Below are 9732 nucleotides of genomic sequence, written 5' to 3' on the forward strand. Positions count from 1 at the left end.
TGGGAGCCTAGGTCTCTGTCCTACAGAGCTTTCCATTGGTTAACTCGGAATCCACACCACAGCCCTGTGCAATAGGGGCTCTTTTCATCCCAAGTGGGTATTTGCTGGAGTCTCTGAACTGGCCCCCTAATTCTTTCAGCCTCACCCCCTTTAAGTTGGTTCTCACACCACAGCCAGAGTGAGCCTGGGAAACTGTGAGCCAAATCATGTCACCATTTGGCTCAAAACTCTGCAGAGACTCTATTTCACTCAGAGAAAAAAAATTAAATTCCTTACGATGGCCTGAAAAGGCCCTGTACCATCTGGGCAGCATCTACTTTCCTGATTCTATGACTTCTGAACCCCCTTGGCCACTCAGCAACAGCCACTGTGGCCTCTCTGTTCCTCAGACTATGGGCACTCTCCCACCTCAGGGCCTTTGCACTAGCTGTCCCCACTTCCCAGAGCACTCTTCTCCAATCCTGGCAACCTGGGGGCTGTCTTACCTTCAAGTCTTGTTACCTTCTCAGGGAGGCCACCTTGACCACTTCATTTACGATTGACAACCCTTCCTCACTCTGCACTTGGATCCTCCTTTTGTCACCCCTTCTCCCCATAACGTGTGCCATCTTCTCACCCACCCTAGAAGAGTGGTGTCTAGGAGAACTGCCCTGTGAGCCACACAGGTGATTTGGAATTTTCTAGGAGCCAGATTTCAAAAGGTCAAAAGAAATGGTGAAATTCATTTTAATACTATATTTTACTTAACCCTAACTTCCAGCATTTAATCAACGTAAAAATTATTAAAGGGAGATTTCCCTTTTCTTCTGTGTGAAATCTTCCAATCTGATGTGTGCTTTGTTCTTATCGTGCATCTCATTTGGGAGCAGCCACATTTCAAGGGCTCAGTATACACAATTGGCTAGTGGCTACTGTTTTGGACCAGGTAGCTCTAAACTTTACTTTCCCTTTTGTCTGTCTCTCCCTCCACCCCTCATGCCCCACCCCTGCCCCCACTAGAATGCAGGCAATGTGTGAGGGCAAAGATTTTTGTCTGTTCCCTTCATTGCTGTACCTCTAGCTCCCACAACAGTGCCTGGAATATAGCACATGCTTAGTTAATGTTTGTTGAATGACACATTGTGAAATTGAAGCCGAGGCAACCAAGGGGTTCATCCCAAGGCCGTGGAGGCAGGAGAGGCTGGCCATGGTGTCTAGTGGAGGAGCTCCCTGACAGGTGGAGACACTTGAACAGGGCTGAGCAAGGACAGAAATGAGTCCATGGCAGGGATTAGGGACAGAAGCCAGTGCTAGGCACGATTTCCTGCTTTTAGCCACCCTGGAGATGGGGCTCACGATTTCTGCTTGCTGATGAGAAGCAGGAGGCTCAGGGAGGGTGAATAACGTGCCCGAATTTACGCACAGCCAGTAAATGGCCCAGCCAGAATTTAAACCAGCTTTCCTGACTCCAACTCTAGTGCTCTGTCCCACCACACCGTGGTTGCCCCAGGCTAGGGCAGAACATCAACAAGTAAAAATGAATCGTCTAGACTGAATACAAACAGCCAGAAGAAAAGTGGGACAGGGGGAGGATGTGGTGGTGGCCAAAACCCAGGGCTGAAATCCAGAGTCCCCAAGTGTGGTAAGGCAAGGCGAGGCAAGAGATGTCTCCAGGGGCTGGGGCTTGTCAGGGGAAGATCCGAAACCTAAGCACGAAAGAAATTGCAACATGCAGCCTTGGAGGAGAGAAACAGTCTTTAAATAGACCATGGGGAAAAGAAGGATAAAATGAAAATGTTGCATCCTCCAGTTGTATAAGACCTGCTCAACCCTCAACCTGGAGCGAGGCCTAGTGCCAAGCTGTCCCAAATCATCTCCCCTCTGTGGGACTCACACCCTTCTCTCTGGCCTGGCCACATTTTTCCCCAGAGATACACAATGCTCCTTCTCAACTCTGATATGCCCAGCCTGACTCCCCCTCCCTTTTCCCTAAGCAGTGACAGACCCTGGCCATAGCCCTGAAGGCCTTGCGAGTTCTTGCTTCTCCAAGGACAATGCCAGCCTCCTCTCTTCCCCCACCCCCTGACCCCCGCAAGGAAGCTGGGTAGATCCATACGGACCTGGCTGATTCTGGATCAGTTTCATAATATGAGGACCATCATGGTGGCCTGCATGAGACCAGGGCTGCCAACTGTTCTTGCTATCCCTGTGCACACAGGCCGCTCCTCCCATCAAGAAGCAGAGTCTGTTTTTCCTCCTTTGAATCTGGGCTGATCATAGGACTTGCTTTGACAAAGAGAATGTGGCAGAAGAGCCGTTCTAGGGCTTCTTGGCCAAGGCCTTAAGGGACAACACAGATTTCCATCTTGCCCCCCTGGAAGGCAGCCACCATGTTGTGAGGAAGTCCAACTACTCTGCTGGGGAGAGAGCCACAGAGGGAAAGAGAGAGGCTCAGGCAGGAACAGCTGCCAGCTGTTCTAGCCACCCCCAGATGAGACACCAGACACGGGAGCAAAGCCATTTTGGATTCTCTAGGCCCAGGGGAGCAGCTCTTGCCAAGAACACATAGAGTGAGAAGCCATCGTTGCCTAAATGTACACAGTTATGAGCAAATACACGGACTGTTGCTGTTTCAAGCTATAATGTTTTGGGGTAGGTATTACCAAGCAATCATAACTATATCATCCAACTAAATGGTCACTTCCTCAGGGCTTGGTCCTTTGTCCCTTCCCACCCATAGTGTTTTATTGGTATGTGAGATGGTCTTGGGGGGGTAGATCGAGGTTCAAGGAAGGAAGGACATATGTATAACAGACTCAGAGACCAGGGGTCTATCTTGTTGGGAATTCTGGTGGGAAGACTCAGGACAAGGGCTGTCCCAAGCAGGACAGAGTATTGTCCAAAGTTTTGGAGTGAGGAGAGCAAGACAGTTCTACCAAAGGCTTACCAGGAGGAAGGGGCCCCATCTACAGCATGAGGGGGAGAGACTAGACGTTAAGGAGAACTGGCAGAGAGAAAAGCACAAGGAATTTGGAGGAAATGCCAATAGAATCTCCCCCGCCTTCCCTTCCATCTCCCTCCCCTCCTCCAGGATTTATGGAATACCAGTCAGATGTGCTGTTCCTTGGCATGGAGTGACCTCTCCTTTACTAGGGGTGGTTGTAGCACATCCCAGCCTAGAGATGGGGGAATGGAGGAGGTGATCCTCTTGAGAGGCCCTGCTAGGTTGGCCTCAGAATTGTTGGGAGAGAGACAATTCAGCCATATCCACAGGCCATCATGCATCAGAACTCAAGGAATAGGGGAGGGGTGAGAAGGAATCGGTAAATATTTATTATCTACTTGGAAAGGAAAAATGCAAAGCAAAGATGGAGCCTGGCTGAGCATCTGCAGAGGAGGGGACGGAAGCCACTCACAAGTGGGAAGAGCCAGAATGGAGGGGAGCAGTAGTTCAAAGGGAAAGGACCCATCAGGCTGAGACACCTAGGGGAGAAGGCCTCGGTCTGAGTCTCCTCAGGACAAGAGGCCTGAGATCTGAAATAGCTTTTAAAAGGTTGCATTTGGCATTAATGGTGGTTGGATGGAGGGATGAGAGTCTGTTAGTGAAAGAAGTAAAGGACTGCCCTCAGTTAACTCCCAGTCTGAGGGAATGATACGGCCCTTGCCCTCAGGTAGTGCCCTGTCCTCACAGAGGTTCTAGTCTGAGGGAGGAGACAGAAGCCCCACTGGCAGACACTTCTTTGCTGATTAAGATGGAAACCACTCTCAGGAAGGTACTCCCGTGCCTTCATTTGGCTGTGGTAGAAGTTTGGAATCACAGGGTATGGGTGCCTGTTGAGCCCTTCTGGGACCTTCACCCTCATCCTTCCCTCTTCTCCCAACACACATTGACAGGTCCCGCAAGGCTTCTCTGCCCATTTGTTAAGAGTTGAGCGCAGCTTACCAGTCTGGGCCCTGACTCGCATCCCCTCATGGTCTCTGGGTCTCGCTCCAAGTGGGACAGAAGCCAGCCTTGATCCCCCTCCTGGGGCCCTGCTTGTCCTCTCTGCTGGGGAGGTCTGAAAACCTCATTCACCACCTTCTCAGACTCCCCGCAGGGAGACCATATCCCCGCTCCCCATCCTGTGTACAGCAGACGCCATCATTCCGGGACTGGAAGTCTCCCGGGTGAGGAGGTGTGGGTCTGCGGGCCCTGCTTGGTGCCCCTGTAGAGCCAGTCTGTGCTGCCCTGAGCCCCTCCAAGCCTTCTGACAGATCTTGGTCAGAAGCCTGGGTTGGCTATGGCCTAAATCACCTCTCTGGGCCTTAACTTTCTCTTCTCTGAAATGGGCACAATCACACTGGCATGTGAGCTTGAGGAGAAGAGGTGAGGATGACGTCTCAAAGTACCTAGTACAGCACCTGGTATGGAGATTGTGCTCAAAGCCAGTCTTTATGATTATGTTCGTAGGTCTAGTCCCCACGTCAATGTTTTTTTCTTCTCTGAGTACCTACTTTGGTGTAATTTGGCTAGTTTTTTTCCTTCTCACTTAAAAAAATTTTTTTTTTTAGGATTTCATCTATTTATTTGAGAGAGAGAGCACGTATGCTTGCAAAAAGGGGAGGGTGGGGCAGAGGGGAAGGCGAAGGACAAGCAGACTTTGTACTGAGGGCAGAGCCCCACAGGGTCCTCAGTCCCACAGACCTGAGACCATGACCTGAGCTGAAACCAAGAATTTGCTGCTTAACAGACTGAGCCACCCAGGCGCCCCCTCACTTAAAAATTTTTAAACTGAAATACCACAACCAGGTTTTTTACCAATCTGCGAGTAGAGATCCTTTCTCTCTCAGTGAGAAGTGAGGCAAGCCAAGGCGAGTCCAGCCCTGGAGCCCAGGAGTGGGAAGAGGGGTCGCACTAAGGGGAGGGGGTATGGAGAGAGCCCCCCGGGTAAGGGATGATGCCCTATAGGGCTCCAAACCCAGGGCAAGGTGTGAAGTGGACCTGCCATGAGTATTTGAGAAATTAAGGAACAAATGAACAGGACTAGAACACAAGGCCATTCTTTTCTCCGTGTCTCCCCAAACACACCAAAGGTCTCCAGTCTGAAAGAGGAGGTCTTGTGTCCACGCTTCTATACACAGCAGGGCTTTGGGCAGGAAACCTGCAGGCCTGAGGTGCGGCTGCCTGGGCTAACTGCTCTCGGACTGTTCCCAGATTACATCTGAGGGGCCCCCTGTGGAGGAGGCTCTCAGGGGGCCCACCTCAGAAACCCGCCAAGACTGAAGCCCTGTTCTTCTAGGATCTTCGGAGGGGGAGAAGGTTTGTGTTTAGGTATAGCCCTCTGGGACTGGAGCAGGGAGAAGGAGCCTTTCCCTGGGACTTTGAGAGCTGGAAGCTTCCATTTCCTGGGGAGGCCGCAGGAGGATGTCTTCTGGAGAAATATTCAGGGAGGGTGTTTGCGGTTGGTTTTGCTTTTGACACAGGAACCTCCATCTCCAACCTCAATACCCTCTGCTTCACTCCCCAAGGCTTTCCTCCCGGTGGATCCACTCTCAGTCCCCTCCATCCAGCTTGAGAAATAGAGAAGGTGCCTGGACCTGCCTTTAGGGCCTGCTGGCCTGCTGAGGCTGGAATCCTGTGGGGGAAGGCCTATCCCCAGCAGACACCCTCAAGGTATCCTCTCTCCTGGGGTAAGACAGGTCTTCTAGCACACGAGCACGTCCACAGGCTCGCACACATGCAAGTGTGGCAGGGGTCACGGCTACCAGTCACGGGGTGGCTGCCTGGTTGGGTAAGGGCTCCCAGGGCAGGAGCTGTGAGGCTCCTCGGAGGGATCCGGCTTCTCAGGCTGAGCCCCCATGGGGCTGGGGCAGGGGCACGGGTGCTGACCTGGCTGTCGTCCCATGGCCCAGAGCTGCCCTCTTGGGAGCTGCTGATTTTTCTGCAATAGCACCTCCTGGATATTAATAACCCTCTGTCTGGCGGCCACAGGACTGATAACGTCGGGTCACTTCTGGTCCAGCCTGGCCTGACCGCCTGGGTTCAAATCCCGGCTGCTAATTCTGTGTCACCAAGGCCCCAAAACCAAACCTAAAAGACAGCTCCAACCCTGACCACTTCTAAACTGTGTCTTAGGGCAGAATTACCTTTCTGAGTCTTAGTGGCTGGCTGTTAAATGGGTGCCATGACCCCTGAGGATCTGGAAACGTGGATAGACCTAGGGCGGTGGCTGACATGGAGTAGGTGTGCAGGAAAGGTCAGCAGTTGTTGCTGCTGTCACTGGGCACCCGGTGGTGGGAAGAGAGTATTTGGGATCCCACAGAGCTGGGCTCTACTTTTCACATCAGCAGCAATTTCTGGCCGTCCGACCCTGGGGCAGGTTACTTGACTTTTCTGGGCCTCATTGTCTTTATCTAGGAAATGGGCATAATAAGACCTATCTCCCAGCTGTTGATGCAGGTTAAGTGAGTTAACAATATAAAGTGATTGCCACCTAAGAGGGGCTCAGTAACTACAGCACTCCTTGAATGAAAAAGACTGAGCATTATTCACATCCCTCTGTCAGGGTCCCTAAGGACCGGGAGAGAGTCTCTGTCACCAGGTGGGGTGCTCCCTGAGGATGGGGGTACAACTCTGGGCTTGCTTCCTCGAGGCTGATCTACAGGATCCAACAAAGGCTCAGCATCTCAGATGATTTATTCCCTTGGTTGGTAAGAAATGTGGAAACAGCCAGTGTAGAAACCCACAAGGGAAGACAGAAACAGCTTTTCCTTTCCTCTTAGTCATGAGTGGGGGATAGGCAGGATCTGGGACCCAGCACTTAGCCCTGCTCCTGGGCCTGGGAGAGGGGATGTTTGTGCCCACAGAGGTTATGAGAGCTCAGAGAATACCCTCCCCATGAGGCGGTGGACTCGTCTCCTTTCCTTCTGGCTGTGGCCACCCAGCCATACCCTCGGCCCTGCGGAAAGCCAGTGGCCATGCTAAAAGCCCAAACTGTGGGTTTGTGTGCTGGGGGGTGCTGGGAGGAAGGAGGGCAGAGGAGACATGAATTGGGAAAGAGCTTCTCCTGATGCTGGTAAACCCTCCCCCGACCCCATGACTTCAGAGAAACTGCCCACAGGTGCCAGGCCCTGCCGTTGGTTTTGGCCTAAAAGGAAGTTTCCCCGAAGACTCTCTTATCTCAACCAGCCTGGTGTGGCTGCTGAGAAGGAGCGAAGGAAGCCACTCGCTCCCTTGCCCACCACCACATGCCCATTCCAAAGGCTCTTCCTGGCCTTCTCCATCCCAGTCACACTTCCAGGGGAGAGAGGGAAGGTGGCTGCTCCAAGCTAGGGGTGTCTGTGGGTCTGAGGTATGCCTGCTGGAGGCTGAAGGGGTTCTAGGAACTCTTATTTCTGCCCACCCCCCCATAGCCCTGGGTACCGGGTCTCTGAGCTTCTGCTATTAGTCCTACATGCGCCTCCTGTTCACCCCGACCCTGATAGGTACAAAGAGTAAATATCCTGGAGGCAGGGTTGCCAGACCCTGCAAATAATAATACAGGACACACAATTAAATTTTCATTATTTGTCTGAAGTTCAAATCTAGCTAAGCATCCTGTACTTAGTTTGGCAACCCTACCTGAAAGGAGTGGCTAGACTTTCCTCCTAGGCGATTCCACCAGGTGCCTTGAAGACTTATTTATTTATTTGAGAGAGAGAGTGAGCGAGAGTGAGAGAGAGAGAGAGAGAGTGGGGAGGGATGGGGGAAAGAGAGTCTGAAACGGGTGCCTCATTGGGTGCAGAGTCCAACTCAGGGCTCTACCTCATGACCCTGAGCAGAATCAAGAGTTGAACGCTTAACAGACTAAGCCACCCAGGCGCCCCCCTCCAGGTGCTTTGATCCTTCTCTCCTTCCTCCTCATCCTTCTTGCAGCTTTGCCAGCAAGGTTCCCTGTGTAGACATTATATTTGGGCCCCTGTTCTGTATGTGTCCATAATTTCTGCCTGCGGCAGAGATGTGAAACAAATGAGGAGCTCTCTGAGAGCAGGCAGGGTCTTCCTCCTCAGACTGGGCGCTCCCAGAGGGGAGGGGCTTTGTGTTATCGCCCCTCCCACTGGGAACCTCCGACTCTCCTCCCCATCATGATTAAGACCATCTCTGGAGGAAATGAACCTTACACCCAAGCCTGATGTTTTCCAGAGACCCAAAAGAGTCTCAAGTGCTGGGACCTAGGGGAGCCCTAGGAGAGCCTGCTTCTCAGCAGACCTCCTTCTCCTCTTTTCTGAGGGTCTGCTAGTGGTAATCCTCTCCCTCAGCCTTGTTTTTGCAGGCAGTGCTCTCAAGAAGTCCCCAGGCTCTGGAAATTCTGCGGTGGGAGCCACCTGAGCTCTGGATGGGGCTCTGAGACCCCGGGCAGGCTCTGGTTCCTCCCTGGGCCTCAATGTCCCTCTGTGTACAGTGGCAATGTGTCCAGCCTGCTGACCTTGGGACAGTGTTTTCCAAACCATGAACTGTGATCTGTCAGGAGGTCAGGAGGTCAGATTAAGGGTTTGCAGCAGCATTATGCTTTTTCTTAAATTTGAAAGAGAATATAAAATATTCGACAGGCTTGCGTGTAGTAAGGGTAAATATTATTTCTTGAAACTCTTGGGGTATGTATGTATGTTCATACGTGTTCAGGGGTCACAGTGAGGGTTGTATTTTTCACAGGGATGATGGTAAAACAAAAATGTCAGGAGGACATTATTTTTGAAGCTGTGACAGAAGGTGGCAGGAGCAGCTGGAGACCTGGAGGTAGGTGTCTGCTACTCTTCTTCACCTCATGGATGCCAGGCCAGCTGGCAGCTCCCTCTTGAGGGGTCACTCTCCTAGGTGGTAGTCGTATCTTCCTGCCCTGCCTCTATGGGCGCCGACCCACCCTCCCCAGAGATCAGGTCCCTCCCCACTGAGGGCCCTCAGGGGCTGGAGCTGGTTCCCCAGCCAGTGCAACAGAGGAAAGTGCTAAGATCCTCAGCTTGGTGGTGCCCAGACCGTCCGGCTGCCTGTCTCTGCCCCACAGTAATACTGTGTTGGGAAACCGAAGCTCTGGCCAAGTGGAGAAACACTGTTCCCTCCCTAACTTTCCCAACTGCCCTCCACCCTGCCAGCCCTAAAGCTCATTAACCCCTTCCTGAGGGTTGGGGGAGGGGTCCTTTCCAGGAGTTGTGGGGTCTGGGTGGGTGGACGTGACAGGAAGGGTGAGGGTCTGGGGATCCTCTGCAGTGTGACCTGACAGATCTCGGGCTCTCTGAAACTCACTGCCCTTTCCTCTGGGGAATAAGGACCAGGTATGACCCACATTCTGGAGAGGATCTGAGGAGAAGATGGGAGAAAGTTGGAAAGTTGGTAGGCTGCTAGATTGTTATATCACTTCTTGCCTCTATCTCTGTAGGTGCTATCCTCTTGGGGGTCTGACTTATGTATGGTAAAACAGGCAGATGGGGAACAGGCACTGATGCTGGGTCAGGCTCACTCAGGGAGCGGACGATTTGGTTTGGGAAAAAAAGATAAAACCAAAAGCTCTTGACCTATGGGCTTTCAGGACCTGAGGGCTCCTGTCTGAGGGACAGATACAACCCCGCCCTCAGGGAGGCGCAGTTTTAGGTGTAGAAACAGCCGGGTCCACATGGAGCCCCAGTCTGAGGGGGATACCTGTGGAAGTCTATCTCTGTGACTCTTCTCCTTGGGGCGCTGACTGCAGTGGGGCCCTGGAGGCCCTGAGTTGACTGGTTTGGGGAAGAGGCTTTACCATC

Source organism: Neovison vison, chromosome 1 (assembly GCF_020171115.1).
Source record: "Neovison vison isolate M4711 chromosome 1, ASM_NN_V1, whole genome shotgun sequence".
Lineage (NCBI taxonomy): Eukaryota > Metazoa > Chordata > Mammalia > Carnivora > Mustelidae > Neogale > Neogale vison.